General features: G+C 30.3%; 1 protein-coding gene across 1 annotated transcript in view; it reads left to right on the forward strand.

Annotated features, from left to right (window-relative positions):
* The first annotated feature begins 4,792 nt into the window (after window positions 1-4,792).
* Window positions 4,793-15,843, forward strand: part of LOC148303710 (uncharacterized) — a 110,195-nt gene continuing 99,144 nt past the window's right edge. Inside the window, exon 1 of the mRNA XM_088269526.1 lies at window positions 4,793-5,030. The gene's annotated coding sequence lies outside the window, so the exon portion shown is untranslated. The remainder of the gene's footprint in view (window positions 5,031-15,843) is intronic.

Genomic DNA, 15,843 nt, shown 5'->3' on the forward strand with positions numbered 1-15,843 from the left:
TTATGCTTAACTAATGGTTTCTTTCTTGCACTGATATACTTTTGTTGCGTTTTTTATGCCCCTTGCTGCAAAATATATTCCCAATGTACCTTTAATGTTTTTTTTAAATATTATTTCCTGATGTTTTTTACACATTGTTTTATTTTATAAAGTAAATAAATTTATATTACATATACAAATATTTCTTCGCATTGTTTATCATTATGAAGGTGCCTACAAAATATACAAATGTAGTATAAAGGTATAGTGTGACAATATAGTTAGTACAGAATATATTGTCAATAAATTGAAATTGTGTTTTGACAATGAAAATACTGATTTTTTCCGATTGAAGAAATGTTGAAAATCGTTGAAAAATGTCTCATAGAGAACAATATACGTAAATATTTATCTCTTTTATTTCTCAACATATCTTCTACCATGATTCCACTCAGATTCCGCGCAGACTCGAAAATGAAGAAAAAATCACATATCCAGCAGTTGGTTGCATGAGAATTTGATTCGAATTCCACGTGCAAACGCTTTTTAAATAAACAGAAATGAGTTTAATTTCAGTATTTATTATGTTCTTTAAAAATATGAAATTCACGAGATAATTCTTACTGACACAATGCTATAAATAATTTACGTTTTAGAGCAATCTTGAAGTTGATCGGTTTATTTTTTTGTTTGTTTTTTTTTTATTATTTGAGTTAGTTTTATTTGAGTTGGTATTATTCAAGTGTTTAAATATATTTAAAAAATCAATATATTCAATAATTAACCTTGTAAATAACCAAACTCGTCTTGATAACAAACAATTCAAAGAGAATAAGTTATTGATATGGAAATTTTTGTAGTCTGGGCATATTAATAAAAATCTTGATAGCAACCTTGTAAAGCGCTGTTTTCCAAACCTATATAACAATTGTGTACAAATATTTGAATAGTATATAAATGTTTATGAATGACTTTCAATTAGAACATTTTGTATATTTTCATTGAAAAAAATAATTGAATTTCAAGTGTATAAACTAAAAATATTGTTCAGCTCTTAAAATAACACAATACACTGAATTTTACAAGACAACGAGAACTTTTTAAAGAGAATATAATTTATATTTGAAACACTAACTTTGTAATTTTCCGTTTTATAATTAAAATGTAACTTTGTTTTAAAATCACATTGAATATTTTATTATAACTTAATTATAATGTCTACCGGTTTCGAAACTAACCGCTTCTTTATCAAGACTGATAATATTAATAATAGTATCAGTCTTGAAAAATAAGCGGTTAGCTTCGAAACCGGTAGACATTGTTATTAAGTTATAATAAAATATTTATAGTGATTTTAAAACAAAGTTATATTTTTATTATATTTATTTTTTAATTTCCTAAATTTATTTATTTAATTTAGTAATTAGTAGTATTTAATTTAGTTTAACTTTTTTTTACAATTTAATACAATTTCTATACATTTCTACTTAATTTTAGTAGCGCTGAGCCTCTCCTCAAAAACAATATTTCAAATTTCGGTCACTCCTTTCAACAACGTCATACATCAAAAATTGTTATTTTTCAGTTGTAGAAAATGAAACTGTACTATATCCTACCAAAAGCGGCATATTTTAAACTTAATATTTCCCCGCTACAGGGCAGAAAGTTTGTTTTTGCATTTTGATGAAAAGGTATTGTTTAATTATTTTGTTAAAATATACTAAATATTTCTCAAATGGAGAAAAAACATTCAGGTTTTACCTAAAAAGATCTGTTGCACAGTAAAAGGTGTAAAAAGTGGTTTGATATTTATTTTTAATACATTTTATTATATTTTAAACATTAAAAACGATCTCTTGAAAAAATTTTTTTTTTTTTAAATATGACGTTGTTAAAAGGAGTGAGCGATTTGTAAGGCGCTTATATGAGATGGAGTAAACAGTCTCGAACGCCATTCGACATGTTTATTTGTACTCCTAACACGTACCTATTGGAATTAATTTTAGCAATGAAACGACATTGGATAATTTAGTAAACACCAAGATGATTTAGGCTGAAGAATAATACACACAACAGCGACTCTTGAATGAATAGAGATCATCAGACAGCTGCAAACATTGAATGTGATCGAGGAGTGCGGAGTCGGATGGAGCAAACAACAGAACATCTGGTGCTAAGAGCAAACCACGCTAATAAGGTAAATTGACATTTCTCATAGAACAAATACAGTATCGAGTCTGATGTTCACATAAATGACATTCAGGTGACGCAACGCTCTTTCGATAAATAATGAAGTCTTCGTTGCTCATTCAATTTGTATTAAATCACCTCGTTCAGAAGTAAGCAAGATGTACAGGACGTCCTAAAAGCTACGGAGAATCCTGTTTTTGATGGTAGACCTGACCACAGACTATTACTTAGACTGAGTGAAAATCATGTGGTTTTCGGTGTTTTATAGTCGATCACAGTCCGGCGTTGAAATTAAGTGACGCTTTCAACTATTTGACATATGTACCAGATCACGCCAAGTTTTATACATATTTATATATATTATATATATATATATATATATATATATATATATATATATATATATATATATATATATATATATATATATATATATGTATGTATATATATATATATATATATATATATATATATATATATATATATATATATGTATGTATATATATATATATATATATATATATATATATATATATATATATATATATATATATATATATATATATATATATATATATACGTCTCAAAGATACCATTTCAACTTAATGTTCATTTTAATTTTTTTTGCAAGGTCGCTTAAACCGAATATAACGTTTTAATTGTAATTCAATCATTTTCCAACAGCTGTTTTACACTTGGAATTATCGCTCTACATACAAAACAATTTTGTGAATTTCCTCTTGAGTTTTATACCGGTTAAATTTGTGAATATTGATTAAAAATTTAAATAATAATCAATATTCGTTACGAAACATCCTGCATATGAGGCCACTGTAAATTGACAAAATATTATCAATTCAAGCAAACATATTTTAATATTTTACATGCAATCTTTTAAATAGATTTTCAAATAATATTTTAGAGATATTTTGTCATAAATAAATTCCAAACAATTGTCAGACACGATCTCCTGTATTGCTCTGAGTGCTGGATGATGTATAACACCTACTCTAGGCAACTAGAAACTGCTGAAATGCGAATGGTTAGATGGTCAGCTAGAGTGTCCCTTGGAGACAATTTGAAGAGTTCCACGCATTCGTGGAAGCCTGGCTGTAACCAATAGTTAAGTTAAGGAAAAGCAATCGAGATGGTATGGGCACATAAGACGTAGTGAACCTGAACATATTGTATACCAGGCGATTGGCATGGATCTTTCTCGAAAGACATTTAGAGAAAGACCAAAAAATTCGTGGATGCTACAGAAAGATAACATGATTTGAAGGTATGACCTAGGTGAAGATGTCCATGACAGAAGGACCTACAACCTGAAGACGAGGAGAGCTGACTCCAACAGTCTACAAATATGAGAAGTTAGTATAGAGCCAGGAAAAATGTATTTTGACATAAATAATGGTTGATAATTAAATTTCAGACCACTGAAAGATTAATTATAGAAAACTTCTCTTGAATTTGTGAGTTGTTTTATAATTTTTATTTGAATTCAATAACGTAAATCTAAACTCTAATTGGGTAACATTAAACAAATCTCGTGACAACTCTAAAAATTAGACTATGGTTCACACGCTATGTTTGATAATGATACTGAATGCATTGAAACACGTGTCACAATAGATACTAAGAATTAGTCATATTTACCAAGTAAAATTTTAGTTAATGAATATTTTTGAGGTTGGCTTTTAAGACCGGAATTAAAAAACAAAAACTAAGAAAACATTGATATTTAATGCCTTGCAATTTTGAATAATTCATTATCAGAATTTTAACTAAATCTTTATTAAACCCCATCGTGAAAGGATTAATCGTACTTCATATGTACCTACATATATTAATAATTGCATTTATTGTTTCGGCATTAACTTTGTGGTAAGAACTGTTAAAATGATTAAAGAAAACACTTGTTTTATGCCAATTGAGTTTTATTATAGACTACATGCTTCAGAAGTTAAACTTCCATCATTCAGGTCTCTATAGTAACTAAAATATAAAATATAAAATTGATCTATAAATAAGGAGAGGGGAAAGTTAGGGGAAGGGGTTAGTCAAGGGGCGGAGTTTGAAAACAAAGGAAAAATGGAAAGCAAAGGTGAAGAATATAAGAATTTTTGCTTTCAAGTTTTCCTTTGTTTTCAAACTCCGCCCCTTGACTAACCCCTTCCCCTAACTGTCCCCTCTCCTTATTTATAGAACAATTTTATATTTTATATTTTAGTTACTATACAGACCTGAATGATGGAAGTTTAACTTCTGAAACAAGTAGTCTATAATAAAACCCAAGTGGTAAAAAACAAGTGTTTTCTTTAATCATTAATAATTTCACATACGATATACGTTTTTTTCTCAGTAAATTAGAATTCTAATTGGATATGTTCCAACGAACTAGCCAGAGAGACGATCAAGGATAATTCGAATCTTTCATTCGAATTATCCCGCGTGACGCGCGGCCAGGTAAGAACGTAGGTAGGTACTCCAAACTTTTGATATTTCGAACAGGTAGGTACCTGCGTAGAACTTTTGATAAATAATATTTCTCGCAATAAACGGGCAGGTAGTCCGAAAGTGGGGGTAAATATCGTACTGGCTGGTTATTTTCCAGCACTCGAGCAGTTCGCTGCGACTAGCCGTCGGTTGTCGTCGTCTGCGGGAAAGAGCGCGCGCGCGGTTCAAGGATAGTGGTTTTTACATTCACATTTTTGAATTTACAAAAGAGGGAGAATTTAGTTATTTACTTATTACTTTTGTGTATCTGTGGCATTATCGATAGTTTGTTAAGTGTTTTTTTGTGAATATTTTTCGTTCCTGTGGAGTTTTAGTGATCGAAAGGATTAATCGAATGTCGACAGGTGAATTTTTAAATATATTTTTTTCATCCGGCGCGATCGCTGCGCCGCCGAATCCAAATATCTCCGGAATTGAAACTTTTGAACGGGTGGCTGTTTTGACACGTTACAAATGAAGTTTTGCAACATGTTGTGAAATGTGTGTGGAGGTCCTCACCGAAACGTTACATTTCCATTATAAATGATTTTAAGTAATCAGGAATTCTGATTTGTAAAATTGTTTCGTTTTGGACGATTTAATAATTTCATATTGGTTTAACACAGGATTGGTCACGTTTTGTGGCAACTTTAATTAAGATTTCGATAGAATACAGTAAACAAAACAGATTTGCATTTAAAGGATTTTTATGTGCAATATTGGAAATACTGTAACTTTTTGGTGAGTTTGTATGTATTGGAATTTATACCTTCACATGTATAAATTCCAATACATACTTGCAATCTTAAAAACCCTTATATTAGGGTTTTAGTTCAATACACATCGCTCACTCCTTTCAACAACGTCATATATAAAAAAAAAACTTGATTTCAGAGATCGTTTTTAAAGTTTAAAAATATGTATAGTAAAATGCATTAAAAATAAATATCAAGCCAGTTATTAAACTTTTAACTGTGCAACCAATCTTTTTAGCTAAAACCTAAATGTTTTTTCTCCGTTTGAAAAATATTTAGAATATTGAAAAATATAATTAAACAATGCCTTTTATTCAAAATGCAAAACAACACTTTCTGCCCTGTATCGGGTAAATATTGAGTTAAAAATATGTCGCTTTTGCTGGGATATAGTACATTTTCTGGGCATTCCGAAAACATGCACAACTGAAAATTGACGATATTTTGATATACCATATACCCTACACACTAAATTCGTGATTTGGCATTGAATTAAAATGTGGTTTTAGATAAAAAAATCTTTATGCCCATGGAGTCATGATACCCTGCCGTTGCTCCTCCATTTCCTTTCCCACATAACGGTAACGTCCTTTAACCTTAGTCACTTACGACATAATATCACTCCTTTTAACAACGTCATAAATAAAAAATCGACGATTTTCAGTTGTGCATGTTTTCGGAAAGCCCAGAAAATGTACTACATCCCAGCAAAAGCGGCATATTTTTAACTTAATATTTACCCGCTACAGGGCAGAAAGTTTTGTTTTTGCATTTTGAAGAAAAGGTATTGTTTAATAGTTATTTTTAATGTACTAAATATTTTTTAAATGGAGAAAAACTCTTCAGGTTTTACCTAAAAAGATCTCTTGCATAGTAAAAAGTTGAATAAGTGGCTTGATATTTATTTTTAAAACATTTTAATATATTTTTAAACTTTAAAAACGATTTCCTGAAAAATCTTTTTTTTTATTCATGACGTTGAAAGGAGTGAGCGATATGTATCCATATAATGCATTCAACTTTTAAACACGTGACTGAACCTTGCCTTCATATAATTGAAAAAAAAAACTAACTAACCATCACGCTGATTCTCCGCAGGGGTAGGCGGGGAGAACAGAACGCCACACCAATCTGTCTTTGTAAACAATCTTCGCCTCTCCCACATTCATTCATCACCTCATACATACCCGAAGATTATTACGCCTCTGACCCGGCCGCTTTCAAGTATTTGACATACCTGCTAGTCTCGGTCTTCCCCTGATTCTATTTCCAACTAAATTCGCCTCATAAAATTGTTCTACTGTTCTATATACGTATAACTTTTTCCCTGTCGTTCAGCGTTCACTTTGTGTAATATCACTTTTCTTTACCATACCACAAAGTTAACAATGCTTTTGATACACAAAATATGTTCTATGTATAATTAATGAACAAGTTAACACTGCATCAATCCGACCCCATACCCTTTACACTATTTGGGAGTTGCGAATCGAGGTCAATGAAAAGAATATGAAAAAAATAAATGATGCATGGTTTTTTTTTCTTTAAATATAATTTTTTTTAAATTATGTAATATCTATGGGTGTGTGTCGAGTTTAATGAATGTTTAACCTTTGAACAAGTATTTTAGGGTTATGCCATTATATAGCTGGTAACCTCAATAACATTTTATTTTAAATATAGGTAGGTAGGTTGATATGAAGATATTTTGAAAGTAAACCCACTACAAATTTGATTACTATTTTTTTATTACTGGCCGGGCACGCGTTGCTCTGGCTCAGTCTGGTTAAATGGAAAAGAAAGAAAATGGAAAGCAAACATTGAAGCGCCCTTGAGGTAGTATTTTACGAAAATGGCGCCGTATAAGTTATTTAATTTTTTTTATTATTATTTCTAATTTGTTAAATTTCATAAAGTTTCACATTTCAAATACTTAATATGAAGAGATGTTTGAATGCGGAAGAGGTGAAGATTGATTGCAAAGACAAATTGATTTGACGTTCTATTTTCTCTGCCTACCCCTGCGGAGAAGCGGCGTTTTGGTTACTAAGTTTTTTTCATGTCAATGTTTTTAAAAACCAATGAAACAGCAATGCAATCGAAAGCATCGAGTGATGGCACAGTTGTTAATAAGCACGCTCCCTGCCATGAGAAATGTTGAATATTGGGTGTGTTGCTGTTACTTTCAACAGATGACGCTGCCATTGCGGCTACTGTTTTTTTTAAACATGTTTTTATTTGTCACAGGTAAACACGTGTCAAAGGTTGTCAACAAAAACCACTTGAGTATATTATACTCACAGAAACTTAAGAGAGAATTAATGATGATTTTGACCAAACGTACATTTACATTTTTATTTTATTTGTTTATTTTACTAAAATTCTTTAAAAAGTAAAAAGCATTATGCTTTTGTTCGATGTGTAAGAAAACATTTACATGTTTATTTATATACGAAATTTTATTTGTGTATAAAACTAAAATTCTTTAAAAGTAATAAGGGTTATGCTTTTCTTCGATATCTAAGAAAACATTAACATTTTTTTGTATAGAAAATTTTATTTGTGTATAAAACTAAGATTCTTTAAAAAGTAAAAAGTATTATGCTTTATTCTATATATAAGAAAACATTTACATTTTTATTTTAACAGAAAATTTTATTTGGTCATAAAACTTAAATTCTTTAAAAAGTAAAAAGTATTATGCTTTTTTTCAATATCTAAGAAAACATTTACATTTTTATTTAAATAGAAAATTTTATTTAGTCATAAAACTTAAATTCTTTAAAAAGTAAAAAGTATTATGCTTTTCTTCGATTTCTACGAAAACATTTACATTTTTATGTATACAGAAAATATTATTTAGTTATATAACTGAAATTCTTTAAAAAGTAAAAAGTATGATGCTTTTCTTCGATATGTACGAAAACATTAACATTTTTTGTATAGAAAATTTTATTTGTGTTTAAAACTAAGATTCTTTAAAAAGTTAAAAGTATTATGCTTTTCTTCGATATCTTCGATTCGGTAAAAAGTACAATAAATAAGTGGCTTGATATTTATTTTTAATACATTTTAATATATTTTTAAACTTTAAAAACGTTGTCCTGAAAAATCAAGTTTTTTGATTTATGACGTTCTTGAAAGGAGTGAGCGATGTGTGGATGATCATTGATCAGCACAATCACCTCGCGTTAGTATCTTATTGTGTGTAGGAATTTTTATAGGCACTTGTTTTCCAGCATTCATTTCGGACTCATCTGAAACGTATTATGAAATATTCCACATACACTTATTATTTATTATTTTTTCCATCAACACTAAGTAATAATATTTGTTTTCGATTTTATTGATTTGAACTTTAAAAACTGGCTTTAGAAATAAAATTTATATGTGAATTTGCAGACTGAATTTCTGAATAATCAGTTTATTTGCGGCAAAACGACCTATGCTAATATGTAAAGGCAACTAGCCGTTACTCAAGTGGCGGCTGTTTGGCTTAACAGGGCTCAAAGCATTCTTATAACTGGCCTCTATCAGATACAATAATAGATTTTTCTATACTCTTTCCTTTACTGAGATATTCATTAAATAATGAATACAAAATTGTATTAATTTGATACATGTTTTGGCAAAAAGCATTATTTGAAGTTAACTATGAACTCGTTTATCTCAAAAATACTGTTTTTAACATGCGGCTATTTGCCTTTGCACATTAGTATTATATATAGATGTTCGAAATGTGAAATATGGAAAAAATGCAATTTTTTTGACATATTGCATTTACTACTATTGACCCTTATCCGCCCTTAATGGTGCATAGGGCACTGTATCCAATTGACTAGCCACAAAGTAAATGCTAAAAAACATTAATAATATAGAATTAACAGCATGAAAGTGAAGCATGGAGTCGGCATAAGAAGGATGAATGTAGGCCGAATGCAGTTGAAATGCGATCCCTTAGACAAATGTGCGGCAAAACGATGTATGATAGGTATAAGAACGCTGTAACAGGGAAAGAATGCAAAGCTGGGAAATGCATTATCGATACAATTGAGAAAGATGTGTTGAGATGGTTTGGATATGTGGAACGAATGAGTAAGTAAAGAATAGTCAAACAAATTTATGAGGCGAATATAGTTGGAAATAGGAGCAGATGTAGAACGAGAAAAACTGGGCATGATCAAGTATATTTTAAATACTTGAAAGTGGTCATGTCAGGAGTCGGAATAATCGGCGAGTATGTATGAGGAGATGCATGAATGTGGAAAGACTAAGAATGTTGTGATGTGGCGTTCTATTCTCTCTGCCTACCGTCAAAACGCAGTGCTGGTTAGTTAGTCTATTGACTTATAATTGAAATATGATATATAATTATTGTATGCATTATTATATGCTATCACAGCGTAACCTCTCATAACGAGCATAATTCGTTCCAGAATCTTAATCGTTGAGCGAAACATTTTTTGTTTTGACTGGCGCGGAGGTGTAATTCGTTATGCGAATAGTCGCTCGTTAAAGAAAACAATTTTTCCATTTTTTACTCACTTTGCCAATTACTCCATTGTATTTTATATTAAAATGTATTATTATTTACTTATTTTGTATAATGACAGTATTAGTACGGATTTTTAGGTATCTTTTATTGTTATTGAGTTCCATATGGCAATTATACTCGTATGTTGGATTTTTTCTTGTATGCAAAAAAACGACAGACCTTTTTGAAACAATATAATAATACGTTTCTACACGTGTATAAGATAACAGGTGTATAACAGGTGTTAAGACCCGCATCAGTGTTACTGATGTAAGATCATAAAAATAGGTAAGAATATTTTTATTTCATCTACGTAAGTATATACATACTTAAAATGTGAATGTCCGTTGTTCAAAATATAACATGAATATGACAAAATATATATAGGCACGGCCTAGGTGACAAGGACCTACAACCTGAGGATGAGAAGAGCTGATCCCATCAGTCTACAAAGACGATAAGGTGGGATGGACAGGAAGAGGAGATTAAAATTTGGCGAATAATTACATATTTTTCATAATTTTTTTAGCTCCTAATCTTTCAATAACTGCTTTATTAACAAAACCGTGTATTAATTTCAAGGAAACACCAATTTTTTCAATATAAAAATGGGGCTAAGCAAAAATTTAAATTACCATAGAACGGGGCTACTTGAACTTTGATGTGTTACTTGAGCCCAGTACAAAAAAATATTTAGATCTGTATTCGGTCTACAAAAATGAACGTATCGACATGATTCATTGTTTCCCTGACAAGTGACACTTATTGTCACGATACGTTCATTATTGTAGACCAAATACAGATTTAAATTTCTTTTTTGTACTGGGCTCAAGTAACACATCAAAGTTCAAGTAGCCCCGTTCTACGGTACGTTGAATGTTACTTGGCTTTAAAGAAAATAAAGTTGCGATTTATTGGGCCTTCAGTAAAGCGTATATGGTAAAATAATTATTGTATGGAAATATTATGTTTCCACACCCTTTGAGTTATTTTTTTTCTTAAGAATTATTTAAGGCGACGCGAATTCAAAAACGCATTCCGATTCGATGTTTGACATTACTTAAAATGCATAAAACGGGTAGGTACTTAAATGAGGCTGGTTCGACAATGGAGAAAAAGACCTTGTTTGTTTTTAAAAACGCGTTCCAAATCAATTTGCGGAAACACTTAAAAATGCATAAAACGGTAGGTAGTGGCTTGTTCGACAGACGAAAAAAGTTCTCGTTAATTTTACAAACAAAAATAACGGATTCCAAATCAATTTTTGAAAACACTTTAAAATTCATAAAACGGGTAGGTACTGGTTGGTTCGAAACGGAAAAAAGTCCTAAAAAACAAAACGCTTTCCAACTAATTATCTATGATTGTTTCGATTTAAAATTTTGCTTACATTATTTATTTTAAAAAAAACTGATCTACGTAAGTTCTTCTTTTAAACGTATAACTCATATGAGTAGTACATATTTGCTAACTTTTTTCATTTCCGTCTTTTTTATTTTTTGTTTTATATTGAATTCAAATATTTGTAGTTTATATTAGCACTTTTAATCTAATTTTATTTCTGATATCTATTGTATTCTTATCAGTGCCCTTTGTTATAACCTAAAATAAAATGATTACCCACACACAGGCCATGCCTTTGTGGGATCTTTTTTTGTATTAATATATATTTTTTTGACATCTCATCAATGATGATGAAGAATATGTCTTTGATGAGATGTCAATAATATGAAAAATTACCTCTATAAGTGGATTTAATGCAGATTAAGTATTTAGACACACTCAAAATGTTTTAATTTTACTTGTAATTATAATATATTTGGAAATGCAAAAGAATTTGAAATATTGAAAAATTAATTTTTTAAAACACTTCAAAATATAAGCATAAAACGGTAGGTACTTAAATAAGGCTGGTTTTACAATGAGAAAAAGTCCTCGTTTGTTGTGTGGGTGGCATTCACGGCCTGTTTGCCAACCGCCTGCTGGCTGCCCACAACGAAAGCAAGAGTTGTCGGCGTGTTGAGATTCGAACGCGTTCGGCAGTTAGAATCGGGAATTCCGACCGATTAAATATTCCGAACAGACTCCTCCTCGCCAGTTCTTACCTGGCGGAGCGTGACGTCAACACTAAACACGCCGAATTCTACCATAGACAACTGACGTAAAACAAAGAAATTCAGATGCGTTTGCTATATTATACGGGTATAGTGTGCATGCATATGGGTGTATTTGTATTTTTGGGCAATGCATTTTATTCTTTTTTTTATATGAGAAATTGAAATTTGGACTTGTATTATATTATATCACAATGTGTTATATGATATAACGAAGTTTGTTTCTAGTCTTTATCATATTTAAGTTTTTGTACGATAGGTTCATACATTTCACCCAACACTTATATTGAATATTATATCTAACTCTACTGTTTACTATATATATATATATATATATATATATATATATATATATATATATATATATATATATATATATATATATATATATATATATATATAATTATAACTTACTTTCACGCTGCTATTCCGCAGGGGTAGGCAGAGAGAACAGAACGCCACACAAATCTGTCTTCGCACACATTCTTCAAATTTTTCCACATTATTACAACTGACCTGACCACTTTCAAATAATTGAAACACTAGATTGCGCCAAGTTTTGTTCTATCTTACTCTGCTTCAATTACCAACCACATTCGCCTCATAAATTAGTTTTACTATTCTCATTCGATTGTCATGCTTAAACCATATTATCACACCTTCAATTTTATCGATAATGCTCATCCTCTGCCCTGCATTCTTTCCTTTTATCACCATATTGAAGTTTAGTCGCATATTTCTCTGAGAGATCGAATATATAAATATATATATATACATAGATATACTTATGTGTGTGTTTTTAAATGAACCAGGTATATTTTTTATGCCTTAAAGCCTAAAAGGTTAGAATCAGCGTGTTTTAAGCGACCTACTTTTTAAAATAAATTTGGTATTCTCACATAGGTGCCATACACCTACAGATTTGTTAAAAATACCGTTTATGAATTATATATTCATGTTGCCATTTTTTTACAATATTGTAGCTTAGTTATGTTTACATAAATTCTCCATTTCACAGTTTCATTTTGCAATGAAGCGTTCCGTTGCAAGCTGCTGACAAGACAGCTTTTTCTAAAGCCTCTACACGTTTACGAGTGACTTTAGCTCTAACCAAAAAATATGTGCATTGTAATAACAATAAATAAAGGATATTTTCTCATTTGTTTATTTTTAATATGCTTGTTATGCCTTTTTGTTTTACCTGTTTATTACAATGATTAAAGAAAACACTTTATACCACTTGAGTTTTATTGAAGACTACATGTTTCAGAAGTTAAACTTCTATCATTCAAGTCTGTATAGTAACAGTAGTTATGTAGTTATTATACAGACCTGAATGGTGGAAGTTTAACTCCTGAAACATGTAATCTTTAATAAAACTCAAGTGGTATAAAACAAGTGTTTTCTTTAATCATTGTAACATGTCTTACCACAATGTTAATGCCAAAACAATAAATATATTCCCTGTTTATTGTTTTTATATTTTGCCGTGCATAAATTTTGGTAATTAAAAAAAAAAAAAATTTGAAACTTTATTATTTGTGTTCCAGTGTTGTTGACCTTAATTCCATGTCCCAAAATGAGAAATAGAAATTATCTGGAATATTATATATATGACTTATGTATGTCATATGTTTTGAAAAAAAAATGAATAAATAGATATCAGAGGAGATAAAGATAGAAGCAAAATGAAAACAATAAAAATATTTAATTGCTATTAAGGAGAATGTAAAATGAACAATTCGGTCTATATGAATTAAATCTTATTAAAATGTGGACAGGAAAAAATATTGTAACGTAAAATGTAACCATGAAATGAGAATCATGTACACACACATATAAACCTCATTCAATTTAAAAACCAAAGTTCATCTGTACTTCCATCTAATCTCAGGCAATGACGTTCCCTCAAACCAAGCTGCAAAAAAACTGTGAATAAATTCGCAGACATAACGGAATTTTTGAACGACCTCCATATCGTATTTTAAATCTTCATAGATTCAAGTTTGGCAAGGAATTTGGAGATACGGCAGCGAAAGGAAACATGCTACTCTGAATTTATAAGTAATGATGAAGTAATGAATAGTGCGTTTTTACTCGGTGGCATTTGAGTAAATAGTATTGTTTAATACCTATATTATTAAAATAACTATTGTTAGTGTGATTTTAACGTATCAGCATTACCTTTCTAAAAAAGGGTGTTTTTTTAGATGTATACAGATTCAAATTTCCCGCCATAAATTGATGGTGGCACCCGCCGTGTGGCATGTTGCGCCATTTTGTTAAAACCACAGCTCTGTCACATCAATGCCATACAACTGAGGTACGAAGAAGTCAGTTATCATGGTTTTGTAGTGCTCTCCAATGACCATCCGAACATTCTGGCCGGTATCATCTTTAAAAAATATATAAATATGGACTAATGATTCCACCTGCTCATAAAGCACACCAAACAGTGACTCTTAATAGATATAAGGGCGTCTCAAAAAAGGCTTCTGAGTTTTTTCTTCTCCAAACTCGGCAATTCTGCTTATTGACCATTTAACCAAAAATGTGCCTTATCGGTGAACAAAATTTTGTGTTAAAAAAGAGGATCAAGCTGAATATTGTTTTCGGCCCATTCACGAACCTGCGACGCGCATAATGGTCATTCAGTGTATTTGTGGTGAAATGGCAAAACGTACTGACTACAAATTGACTGTCAACTGTCGAATCGACAGTCTGTAGAAACAATTTTGCCAGTTTAAAGATCAAACCTCTAAAAAAACATCCTTATATAAGTATAATATGTTACAATGTATAATGTAACAACATGTTAACAGTCAAATAATGTCAATTATCGATTTAATGTTTTTTTATTCAAAATACTATATCCTGTGGGCTTTTTTTGAACTACCGTTAAATTCTTTACCCAAGCATACAAACACACGTCGCCATCGCGTAGACTGACCACCCGAAAATAAGCTTAGCTACATTCGAACGTACAGGTATGTTTTCAATATAAAAACTTAATTACCTTAGCCAATCACAGCAGAGTTTCTTAGAAATGGCCTCTCATTGGCCAATCAACACAATCTTAATTATCTACAGTCGGTGAAATACAGAAGGAATGTTTGTCATCTATGAATTTCTAATATCTATGGACATTTGATGATTTAAAAATATATCCGAAAGCGATTCCATGGATAAAACCTTTATCTTTTTGATGTTTAATTCCACGTATACATTCCACGTTTATGAATTTATTTTATTTTGGGTTTTATAACCGCACTATTGGCCTTTTACTTTTATAATCGGAATAAGATTTAGACATGGGCGTTTGAGCTTAAAAATAATTCATAAATAACGACTAACGACGTTTTAAAATAAGTCGTTTTTTAATTCGGTTTTGGTTTTGATGATTTACGCCGATTCATGAATTTTGGAAAATAATCAGTTTATTTTAATTTTTTATGTTTTTGATATTAAAATGATGATTTATTTATTGATTCAGCATTAAATTTGTGGAATGACTCGCTCACACCTTTCAACAACGCCATATATTAAAAATCGTTATATAGTAAAGATCGTTTTCAAAGTTATAAAATATAAAAATATAATAAAATGTATTTAAAATAAATATCAAGCCACTTATTGAACTTTTTACTGTGCAACAGATCTTTTAAGGTAAAACCTGAATGTTTTTCTCCTTTTGAAAAATGTTTAATATATTTAACACTACCTTTTATTCAAAATGAAAAAACAACACTTTCCGCCCTGGAGCGGGTGAATATTA

The sequence above is a fragment of the Brachycentrus maculatus genome, unplaced genomic scaffold (assembly GCF_059751285.1).
Source record: "Brachycentrus maculatus isolate JH-2025_06_01 unplaced genomic scaffold, ASM5975128v1 h1tg000354l, whole genome shotgun sequence".
Taxonomy (NCBI): domain Eukaryota; kingdom Metazoa; phylum Arthropoda; class Insecta; order Trichoptera; family Brachycentridae; genus Brachycentrus; species Brachycentrus maculatus.